Genomic DNA, 12500 nt, shown 5'->3' with positions numbered 1-12500 from the left:
ACACATACACACACACACACACACACACATACACATGAACACACGCGCACAAACATGAAGACAGTCACAAAGTAGCAAACTTCTGCTTCTAGATTCCTCTTCAGACCTCACACTCTCAAACACACACACACACACACACACACAGTTCTTTAGGCACAGGCTCACACACGCACATTTTCTTAAAAACAACCACATGTTGCTAGGCCCACTGTTTGTTTCCATGCTCAGTGTCTCAGCAGCCTTGGATCATCCCCTGTGTTGAGGTTGTGATGGTGAACTCTTTAGTCAGTGGGCTTGTGGAGGCTGTTGTTCCCTTTATAATGCCAAACATTGTGTTATTTTGCCTCACCACACACATACGGACACAGGCACACAAACACATATGAAAGGAAAATGCTGCAGTTTTTATAATATTTTTCCAGGGCCCAGCATGAGATTAAGTAACCAAGTCATCCAAACCACTCCACAATCATTGATGTTTTACATACATATATACACAATCAACATAAAATGTAACAAGGAGTACACAATGGATAAAGTATCCTCAGAAAAGACCCTGCTCTGAGAGGAACAATTTGAGTCATGTATAATTGAGTCCTTTGAATCACGGCTGTAATCGGCGCTGTCCCCAGAAACACTGTCCGTTTTACAGAGTGGAAAATAGCAACAACACATTTTCGTTATGGGGACATTATCTGTCCCTTTAATCTTTATGTGAGGGAGGGAGGGCCTGAAAATGCTTTGAAGCCAACATCACTTATTTGTTTCCGCTTGTACATTTTTTCAACACATCAGCATATTTATTCTATTTCCTTCACACGGAAAGTGTTGGTTTTTGTTTAACTTATGTGCTTAATTTCTGTTTCCGTGTCAGGCCCATCATAACTGATAGCTTTTCAAGAACTTATTTTATTGTGTATAATGTGTAAATGGAACTACTATACACACAAAACCGGAACTGTGGTTCAAACCTTTCAGCGCCATCGGTTTAAACAATTACAGATGTGGTATACCATTGCCCCAAAGTGCTTTTCAATCCTATATTTGACACCTTTGTGCATGTAGGTGGGTGTGTATTTTCCTGTGTGTGTGTGTGTGTGATTGTGTGTGTGTGTGTGTGTGTGTGTGTGTGTGTGTGTGTGTGTGTGTGTGTGTGTGTGTGTGTGTTGAGAGAGACTAGCTGATTCATTCCTAAATCTTGGGAGCTATCTCCTGTCTGTGTGGAGGAAAGTGGGAGCAGAATAGAGAGTGAGGAGGGTATATTAATATAGATCACTTACTTCTATAAAAGTGCACTTTTTAAAGGTGAAATATCTAGACTTCATAATACTCCTTAAAAATGCCGTTAATGGCTAAGATACAAGTCTGGTTCAATACCACTTCACCACAATACAATGCTACACCTAAAGGTGCATACAAGTTACAAACAGCCATTTAGCCATCAGTGGAGTACATCAGCATCTCTGGTGGGCTCAGACAACCCAGCCAACAGGACTAACACATTTAAACTGTCCATCTCCTCCTGCTCTAATTTTCAGACATACAAAAGTGTTCAAAATAATTCAGTTCTGGAAGACAATTTTCTCCTGTAATAGCAGATAATTTCTCATAATGTAGAATAATAGCAAGTGGTTACTTAACAGCTATTTTCTGTGTGTGTGTGCGTGTGTGTGTGTGTGTGTGTGTGCGCTCACGCGTGCAGCCATGTGTGTGTGTGAGTTTGTGTGTGTGTATGATGTGTGTGTGTTGTGTGACTGTGTGCGTCTTTAACAAAGCACTGGGCCCCCTTCGCCCCCATTTTTCTCCCCACAAAAGCTCTATAGCTGGTGCTTCCTCTGTCGCCATGGAGACTGTTGGGAGCCAGATGTGTTTTTGTCTAGGATGCCCATTAGGCTGCGACTTGGTTTGGCTCTGCCTCGTCCCTCTCTCTCTCTCTCTCCCCCCCCCCCCCCCCCCCCCCCCCGCTTTTGATTTACATCAAGGGATGTCTACAACCATGGAGTGGTCAGGGGTCAATGAGTCTCCAACCTACTTAAAAATAAATTGTTAACATTTGTCTTTCAATGGGATTCTAAGAGGCAGATGTATAACTAGCTCTCAAACGCAGGAAGTGATCATTCCAATCACCTTCCCCGATTATCCTTTCTGGACTGTCCCGTAATATGATACCAAACACTCTGCATGAACCTTACATCAAACAAACAGCCTAATAAATGGATTATCTCTAGTTCGAGAGGGACACATGGTTTCAATGTGTGGTTGATCCATGCAGTATATGAATTGAGCAAAACCTGACCCCAATCTTCATCATTGAGCGAGCTCTTCATTAAATAGGGCCCAGGAGGGAAACCAGAGTGATGTTGTTTTTGTTGACATTGCTGTTGTTCAGCGAGGGAGAGAGAGGTTGAGACAGACGGAGAGAGAGAGAGAGAGGAAGAGATCATTCGCCTACTCATCCCTCAATACTTAAGCTCAGAGCCGCTAGGGCCAAGCAGGCCAGTCAGTGGGCCAGGGAGTCATGTGACCCAGCCAGGAAGTGGTCTTGACGCTGTGTCAGAGAGAATGATTGTTATGCAGCAGAGTGATCATCTTACCCTGGACTCTGCCCAAGCATCGATTCCTAGGACTGTACACACCAGCCCACCGCGCGCCTCCACCTCCTCCCATGCTCTTTTACTGTGTGTGTGTGCATGTGTATGTGTCTATGTCTGTGTGTGTGTGTGTGTGTGTGTGTGTGTGTGTGTGTGTGTGTCTGAGCATGCAAAGCTTTCGGTGTTGTATGTGGGTGCGTGTGTCTTAATGGGCAAGTTTGTTTGTGTGTTCTTTTTGTGTGGATATGTGAATGTTTATATGCACCCTTACGTCTAACCCCGGGTTTTTGTGTCGTTCGCGTATGTCATGTGTGTGTGTTTGCGTGCGTTGCTTCGTGCATGGGTTGTGGGGTGTGTGTCTGGGCATTTATTTTTCTATGTGTTAGTGAGCGGGCGTGCGTGTGTGTGCGCATCCGTCCGGTCTAACCATTTGCTTTTGTGCGTCTCCTTGTGTGTGTAAGGGCAGGGTCGGGCCCATCTGTGTGTGTTTGGGGCAGAGAGTACAGAATCAATAGGCGGGTCAGAGGGTAATGTCTCACTGAGTGCTGAGTCTATACACAGCCATCACACAGGATCACTATCAATCACAGCAAAGCTTAGGGAAGACACACAAGCTCTCTCTCTCTCCCTTGCTCTCTCTCTCTCTCTCTCTCTCTCTCTCCCCCTCCCTCCCTCTCGATCTCCCTCCATCCTTCTCTCCCACCTGCCTCTGCCAAGCGCTATATCTCAGCTGGGCGGCTCACCACTGCTCGGGCTGTGGGTGCAGGGGGGGAGGAGACCCAGGCAGCAGAGGAGATGGACAGAGAGAGAGAAAGAGAGAGAGAGAGAGAGAGAGAGAGGGGTCCTGGGAGGCTGGAATTGGAGGGAAGTGATGGGATAAGAGAGGAGGCGATGGCTCGGTGGGGGCAGTAACACCTTGAGGGCAGCGAGGCTGAGGAGACAAGGAGGGGAGGACATGACATACCCATAGTAACACATAGTGAATCCATCTATGAAAACGATTGCTCCACCAGCTATTCAGTGGTGTTGATTGTGTTCAAAGCCAAATGTAGCCCCACATTTGAGTCTATACTTAAAATTTTGCGCAAGCGGAAATGGTGTGTGGTCAGTGAATACAATTACAGTATACAGCCAAAAGCATACTGATCAAAAACAGACTCTGTCGGATTCTGAGCAAAGATGTTTGAGAAACCGGCCACTGACAAAAGAAATGTGCTGCAATTATTTTCTGCTCTTCACCTTGCCAATAGTGATCATGCTAGCATGGTGTTGTTCCCCAGCATGTTCACAGTACAGGCTGGGTTCTGTTTCCTTGTAATTCTTTATAATATGGTTCTGTATTTATTTAAACAACAGAATTGTGCAGAAGGATATACATATTATGCAAATAACAATATCACTTTTGATTTGTGTTGATACATACTCCATATGCTACTGGTTTGAAGTGATTATGTTGTTATGAAAAAAAACTATATTGTAAAAATGTCCTATTTGATTTGACCAAACCAAAACAAAGGTTTTTGCACAAGCTTATATCTGTTGGTAACAAGCTCAGAGGGGACTGACACTTGAAGAAACACTGTGAATGAGCTCCCAGAACTTATTGGATCACCCACAATAAGAAATGTTGAGTTTGAACATAAGGAATACTGGATCCGGTTTCTTTGAAACAGTAGCAGTAGTAATAGTAACAGGTTGAACTAACAGGTTCACTAATAAAAGTGAAAAGTAGCATGATGTTGGAGTGATTATCTTCCTTTGACTTCACTTTAGTTTTCCTTTGCATGAGTTGATGCTTCTGCACCATCTGTCACTCCATGCTGTTTTTCATAATTTGACTCTTCTTTCTCTGTTCAGCCCCACCATGACACACACACACACACACACACACACACACACACACACACACACACACACACACACACACGCAGGCACGCACGCATGCACGCATGCTCACTCCATCAAATATACCCAATCATGCATTTATTCACGCACACTCACACACACACACACACGCACACACACACACACACACACACACACACACACACACACACACACACGCACACGCACACGCACACACGCGCCCCATCTATGTCCCCTTATTCATCTTTGCTTCAACACTGCATTAAAAAAAAAAGTCAAGAAACTGTAGAAGTGAAAAAGGGTAATTTTTTCGTAGTCTATATGTTTGTGCAAGCGTGTGTGTGCGCGTGTGTGTGTATGAAGTGCATGCACACACACACACACACACAGGCACATGTCTGTTGCTTGCTGGGTGAGTGTTATTAGTGCGGTTCAAAGGGCTGCTGCCCACCCTCAGGTCAGTGGGTCTAAAGCCCTCTCTCCCTGACAGGCCTGGCTCCTCAGTATCTCCTCCAGAGTGATAGCAGACACAGGCTGCAGGCTGAGGAGGGCTGGGGTCAGGGGCCAGGCCGGAGATAGGGGCCCCCTGTCGGAGGGAGGCCACCAGGAGTATGATTTCCGCGGTGGATGAAGGAAGAATGAGGGTGAGATGGTGTTAAACAGATGCAGACGATACGACCCAGCAGCGGGAGGAGGAGAACGCAGAAGCCGTTGGAGTCACAGTCAGAGATGGGGAGGGGGGCTCAGCAAGAGGTGTGTGTGTGTGAGTGTGTGTGTGTGTGTGTGTGTCCGTCTGTGTGTGTGCCTGTGTGTCATATGGGATCTTGTCCGTGTTTGGTGTACAGCTCAGTCGCTGCCGGTCTGGGAAGAAACACTGTTGGCCATAATGCTTTGATCAATTACCAATGATGAGCTAACTCCGAGGGGCGTTCGTGTGTGTGTGCGTGTGTGTTTGTGTGTGAGTGTGTCTGTGTGTGTGTGTGTGTTTGTGTGTGTGTGTGTGTGTGTGTGTGTGTGTGTGTGTGTGTGTGTGTGTGTGTGTGTGTGTGTGTGTGTGTGTGTGTGTGTATATGCTTGAGTGTGTGTGTGTCTGTGTGGCCTTGAGAGAAGGCAGCATATTCCAGTCGGGTGGACATTCTCTAGACAGCTATTGATTTCAATGGGGAGAATTTAGAGCCTACTCAACCACTACAGACTCGCACACACACACGAGCAAGCACTCACTCACACACATACACACACACACACACACTCAGACAGACAGATAGATAGGCGCACATACACACCAATGCAGACACTCAGACAGGCAGATAGACAGGCAAAATCCCGCACTGTCACACACACACACACACATTGTACAAATTCTCTCACACACGTATACACACAAATAACTGTAGCGATTCACACACAGACACACAAACATACACACACACACACACACACAGACATACACACACACGCATACAAACACACACATGCACACACACAACATACATGCATTGGATACACAGACAACTGCACTGCTGCTGCTCACCAGGTCATGGTCTGTATGGCAACAGATGAATGAAGGAAGTAAGATAAAAAAAAAAAAAATCCGGTATGGTGTTGTAGTTTTTCTAACGTGACTAGTTATTGCTTGACAGCAAAAACTATGTTTGCCAAGCCAAAAGAGCGTTAATCGTGCGATAAAAAAAGTTGGTTTGCGTTAACGTCGTTAATAATGCGTTAAACTGACAGCACTAATATATATATATATATATATATATATATATATATATATATATATATATATATATTAGTATATATATACACACATCATATACCATCTACCTACCATGTATTGGTAGGTAGGAGGCATTTAAGAGATGAGACATGAGGTGTTTCAGGGTTAAGTGCTGCCAGAGTGGAGCCCTCTGGGTGGGGTAGGTGACAGCAGGAGAGATAGAGAAGGAGGGAGGGAGAGGGAGAGAGAGAGAGAGAGAGAGAAAGAGAGAGAGAGAGAGACAGAGAGAAAGAGAGAGGGGGGGGGGAAGGGAGGAATGGTGATAGAAGAAAGGGACGAGAGAGGAGGTGGGAGAGGGGAGGCTATTTTCCTGACGGCCCCAGACTCACACAGGTTTCGAACCCAGCGGGAGGTTCAGCTCCACCTGTACCTCCATCATCCCCAACACACACAAAAACATTAGCATCTTAACAAGAGGGGAAGGAGGAGCTCATTATGCGTGTTTACAGTCTTCAGTGAAAATATGCAGGATTAAGTCCCTTTTAACACAAGTGTCATTTTTCACTTTGTTTATAAAAAGTATTTGTAGTTTTTCTTTCCCTGATGAAGAAGCCACTGCCTGCATAGACTGGTTCCCAGCCTCCAGTTTGGTTCACAGTGTGATACGGTTCAGATGTAGTGCAATTGGCTTTTCTGATCAAGGTCATCAGAGAGTTACTCTACAGGAACACTTCCTCTGCCTGCTTGTTTGTGGATTCAGAACAAGCATCAGGATCATTTCAAATCTGTCTCTGCTACCGCCGCCACGCCTTTATCTGGGTTACACAGCGTTCCAGGATGCACACCGCTCCCTCCACCAGCTAAAAGAGAAGGAGTATAACACCAAGCTCAGCACAGGGCTTTATAGAAAAACATCATAATACTATATATATTCAACACTTTATAGAGATACAAAAATGAATAGATCTACAACGCTTTATAGATATTCAACTATTTATAGATATACAACACTACAGATACACAACTATTTATAGATATACAACACTTTATAGCTGTACAACACTTTATAGATATACAACACTTTATAGATATACAACTATTTATAGATAAACAACACTTTTTAAAGATAAAAAACGTAATACCTATTAAACACTTTATAGATATACATCTATTTATACATATACAACCCTTTATAGATATACATCACTGTATAGATATACAATGCTTTATAGATGTACAACACTTTATAGAAATACAACACTATAGATACACAACACTGTTGATATACAGCACTTTATAGATATACAACACTCTAGATATACAATATTTTATCGATATATAACCCTTTACAGAAATACAACACTATAGATATACAACACTTTATAGAAATACAACAAAACAGGCCGGCCAGACAACATCGGGGGCTGTGGAATGCTGTTGGCTGCCGGATTTATAGGAAATCGTTCTCTCTCTCTCTCTCTCTCTCTCTCTCTCTCTCTCTCTCTCTCTCTCTCCCTCCCTCCTCTCTCCTGCTGTCACCTACCCCACCCAGAGGGCTCCACTCTGGCAGCACTTAACCCTGAAACACCTCATGTCTCATCTCTTAAATGCCTCCTACCTACCAATAGATGGTAGGTAGATGGTATATGATGTGTGTATATATATATATATATATATATATATATATATATATATATATATATATATATATATATATATATATATATATATATATATATATATATATATATATATATATATATTAGTGCTGTCAGTTTAACGTTAGAAAAACTACAACACCATACCGGATTTAGGTACACCGGAAACAAAACAACAAGCACGCTACACAAACTTGTTGGGGCAAGTAAGGATTCGGAGCGGATGAAGAACTCCTTAAAAGTGTGTGTTTGTGTGTCACACCTGCAGGAGAGTTGAATGCTGTTACATCTTTCTGAACAATCGCAGTTCAAGGCCCACCTGGGCTGTACCACTTCGGGAGGGGCCACTCAGTTACTCCCCTCTAGACAAAATCGACTTGGTTGCGACGTTGGCAGTTTGTTGCCTATGTTGATTGAGAGGTTGCGGGGCACAGCTCAGGCTTCCGGACGGCGCTGCAAGGAACTTTTATAAACGCAATATTGTTATCCCGCAGTAATCAGCCCGACAGCCCTGAAACGTTAACAGCCCACCCGGAATTCTCCCGACTCTCCCGATTACCACTCCGCCACCGTGTGTGTGTGTGTGTGTGTGTGTGTGTGTGTGTGTGTGTGTGTGTGTGTGTGTGTGTGTGTGTGTGTGTGTGTGTGTGTGAGTGTGTGTGTGTGTGTGTGTGTTATTCGATAGCCTGGTAATGTGTATAGGCCTACGTACGGTAGGAATATTCATACTGGTTTAAATAATAAATGTTATAGTATTTCCCATCTTTGCTGAGCAAGAGTTTTGTTCGAAAGTTCAGTGATTGAAATAAATAAAAGCCTGGGCTATTGAAGTTTTACAGTAGGCCTACCACTGTCATTCACCTACCCCGATGTCAAGTGGACCGGGTTGAATTCACTGCGGGTCTCTCTTCATACTGTCCTTCTCAACACTATCTGATCTCACTAAAAGGCTAGCTGCACGAAATCAAGGGATATTTAGAATAGAAAAAAATGTGTGATTAATCGCGAGTTAACTATGACATTAATGCGATTAATCGCAATTAAATATTTCAATCGCTTGACAGCACCAATATATATATATATTCCTTAATTGCTCCTGCTCCCAATGTCTGTATGTTCTGTCCTCTGCTTTCCTGCTGCTGTATTCATACGTAGCATCACCATTGTGAGATAAATGCATTAAAGTATTTGTGAATGTATGTATGTATGTGTGCATGTATGTATGTATGTATGTATGTATGTATGTATGTATGTATGTATGTATGTATGTATGTATGTATGTATATGAATTTATGTATGTGTGTGCAATTTTGTAAATTATGAAAAGGACATGAGTTTTCCATTTACTCTCGCTCTCTCTGTCTTTTCTCTGTCTGTTTCTACCCCAAATCTCTCTCTCTCTCTCTCTCTCTCTCCGTCTCCCTGACTATCAGGGAGGGAGTTAAGTAGCTTGGAAACAGGAAATTGTCGGTGATCCGTGTTAGATTGGCTGAGATAGGATCAGTGATAGGATCTCTGTTCCAATGGGGGGGGTATGCAGAGCAGATCATAGCCAAGCGACTTATCAAGTCAGTGTAATAAACTGCTCCCCCCCCCCATCCTCCACTAGCCACGGTGTTTCCTCCCGCGGATTGGCTGTCTGTCCAACTCTCTGTGTCCGTCTCTCTGGTTGTAAATAATCCAGGGCGTTTGGACCGGATCTTTCCGAAATTAGAATCCATTTGTATGCATGAATGTACGTCTATCTGTGTAAATGTGTGTCTGTATGTGTGTGTTTGTGTGTATGTGTGTGCATGTGTCTGTGCGTGTGCATGTGCAAGCATGTGTGTGCGTGTTTTTGAAATGGCCCCTGTGTATGTGTGTGCAGTGTTCCGTTTTTGTGTGCTCATTGTGTGTGTGTGCTCAGTGTGTGTGTGTGTGTGTGTGTGTGTGTGTGTGTGTGTGCTCAGTGTCTGTGTGCACGCTCAGTGTGTTTGTGTGTGTGTGTGTGTGTGTGCACGCTCAGTGTGCGTGTGTGTGTGTGTGCGTGTGTGTGCTCAGTGTCGGTGTGTGCTCGGTGTGTGCTCAGTGTGTGTGTGTTTGTGCGTGTCTATTCACAACGGCTCTCTTTGTGGCCATATCCAATATGACTATGTATTTCCCTGAGATGTCATGCTCTGTACAAGCACACACGGACACATCATCCCGACGCCCACTTTCATCAAGTGAAGAGATTCGCTCTCCCCCTCTGTGTGGTATAACCCTCTCTCCCCTGACTCCCCCATCTCTCTCTCCCCTTCTGTGTGGTATAACCCTCTCTCCCCCTACTCCCCCATCATACTCTCTCCCTCTGTGTGATATAACCCTCCCTCCCCCTATCCCTCTGTGTCGGTGTAAACCTCTCCAGCTGCTTCTCGTTTTACTGTCTGCCCCGCGTCTTCGCTCACACTGCTGTTTCACTCCATTTGCATTCATGGCTCCCTCGTGGAGACAACCTTATCCCTTTCTCAAGCACTCTCCCTCCCTCCTCTCTTTATATTCACTCCCTTCCCCTCGCCCCTACCTCTCTCTCTTTACACTGCCTGCCTCTCACTTCCTCCCTCTCTCTTTCCTCTCTTTCACTTTCTCCCTCCACCTCTCTCTATATCCTCCCTGTCGTTCCCTTTCCCTCCCTTCCACCCTCTCTCCCCCTCTCCCCCTTTCTATCTGTATTCTCCTTTCCCCTCTCTCCATCCGTCTTTCACTCTATCCTCTCTTCCCCTTCTCTACCCCGTCCCCTCTTTTCTCCTTTCCTCTCTCACACTCTGTTTTGCTATCTGTGTAAATAAAGTTCCCTTGAAGCATTTTACACTTTCTTTTTACAACTGAAACTTCAGGAATAAAACCTCCACTTGAGGGGAGGAGGTGATGAAATGAGAGAGACGGAGAAAGAGGGTGGCCAAGAGAGAGCGAGAGAGATAGGGGATGACACAAAGAATGAATATTAAACAATAAATCTTCCTCTGGTGTTAGCCTAAAAGAAGGGAGGATAGAAGGAGGACAGGAGAGGGAGGAATAGACAGATTACAGAAGGAGAGGGAGGCGTCGGGCACGGCGTTTCGATCTTCATTTAATAATTGAATAATAATCTCCCTCGAGACATGACCTAGAACCGGGAGAGAGAAAGATGGATAGAGAGAGAGCGAGAGAGGCATGGGGTTTGCCACATGATGATCTGCTGCCCCCTTGTGGTTTAAAATAGTCACCACGGAGCACCGCAAGTTCTGTCTTTATGCGAGTGCAGTCTGTGTGTGTGTGTGAGTGTGTTTGTGTGTGTGTGTGTGTGTCCTGTCTGCTCCCCCATATCTGCAAGTGTCTCCTGTGTCTACGTTCATCCATGTGTGCATGATTTACAACTCCAACGTTTCTCCTCCGTCTGACATTTCATTTGCGCTCTCTCTCTTTCCCTCTTTTTCTCATTCTCTCTCTCTCACTCTCTCTCTCTCTCTCTCCGTCTCTCTCTCTCTCTCTCTCTCTCTCTCTCTTTCTCTCTCTACCACACTCACTCACACACGCAGAGATGTGGAAAGCACACACATAGACCTTATCTTATCTGTCACGACTGTTCTTTTTTGGGGTCTGGAGCTGATATATGAGCCTGGAGGGGGGAGTGAGGGAGGGAGGGAGAGAGAGAGACAGAGAGAGAGAGAGAGAGAGAGAGAGAGAGGGGGAAGAGACAAAGACAGGGAGAGAGAGACAGAGAGAGAGGCGGGCAGGACGGCTTGACGGCTCTGACTCGGGTGCGACGTCATACTCAGGTTGATGTACGACCGCTGGGGTTAGGGGACGCTGCCTCGCTGACACTGGGAGAAGCAGTGCGTTGGCCCCGGGGCCCCCGGGCCTCGCGCACGAGTCTCCACCGACACCACCCCCATGGAGAGACCTGCTGCAACACCAACACACTGCTCTCCACATTCTCTGCATACAGCACAGGCTAGAGACACACATTTACCCTGTGACGCACACACACTCACACACACACACACCTTTGAACACAGGCCTACCCGCAAATACTCTTAGAGAAATAAACACTCACGCAAAAGAAAACACACACACACAAACACACACACAGAAATAGACAAACTTACACAAACGCACCAAAATAGACACACACTCACACACACAAGCACACACATACACACACACCACACACACAAAAACACAACTCATGCACAAAAACAAATACACACATACAGCACACCCACAGACACACACACACCTGTTCCCTGTTAATTATAACTCTCCCACATGGCCCTCAGATTACCGTTATGAAGAGAATATTCATACCGAGGGGAACTTTTGTTGCCATGCCAACTGAATGTGTGTGGTCTTGTGTGTGCTGTGCCGGGCCCTATTGGACTCCTGTTGGGCCAGACGCTTTTATAATTAAGTGTACATTAACAGAGGGCCGCAGACCGTGGAACCCCTTAATAATCGCTCTGCAGAAAGCCCTCGTGTAGACGCGGTGCTCTGCTCATCTACATCTTGTGTTGCCCCATGGCATTGGCTGAATTGTGTGATTTTGTGTTGATATTAAGTATTGTTGTGTGAGATGTGTGCTGAGCGCTGGGGAAAATAAGAGTCTGTAAGCTGAGGAAAGAGATGGAAATTTGTGAGCACAGAGTTAACCATATATAGAAAAAT

At 45.1% G+C, this 12500-nt stretch overlaps 1 protein-coding gene across 1 annotated transcript in view; it reads left to right on the top strand.

Moving 5' to 3' along the window:
- Window positions 1-12500, top strand: part of efna3b (ephrin-A3b) — a gene marked incomplete at both ends in the record, with an annotated part of 54681 nt that overhangs the window by 33204 nt on the left and 8977 nt on the right. The window lies entirely within an intron of this gene.

This window comes from Pollachius pollachius (genome assembly GCF_949987615.1).
Source record: "Pollachius pollachius genome assembly, chromosome: 1".
Classification (NCBI taxonomy): Eukaryota; Metazoa; Chordata; class Actinopteri; order Gadiformes; family Gadidae; genus Pollachius; species Pollachius pollachius.
Note: the sequence above shows the minus strand (reverse complement) of the source record. Positions and strands in the feature narration are given on the sequence as shown.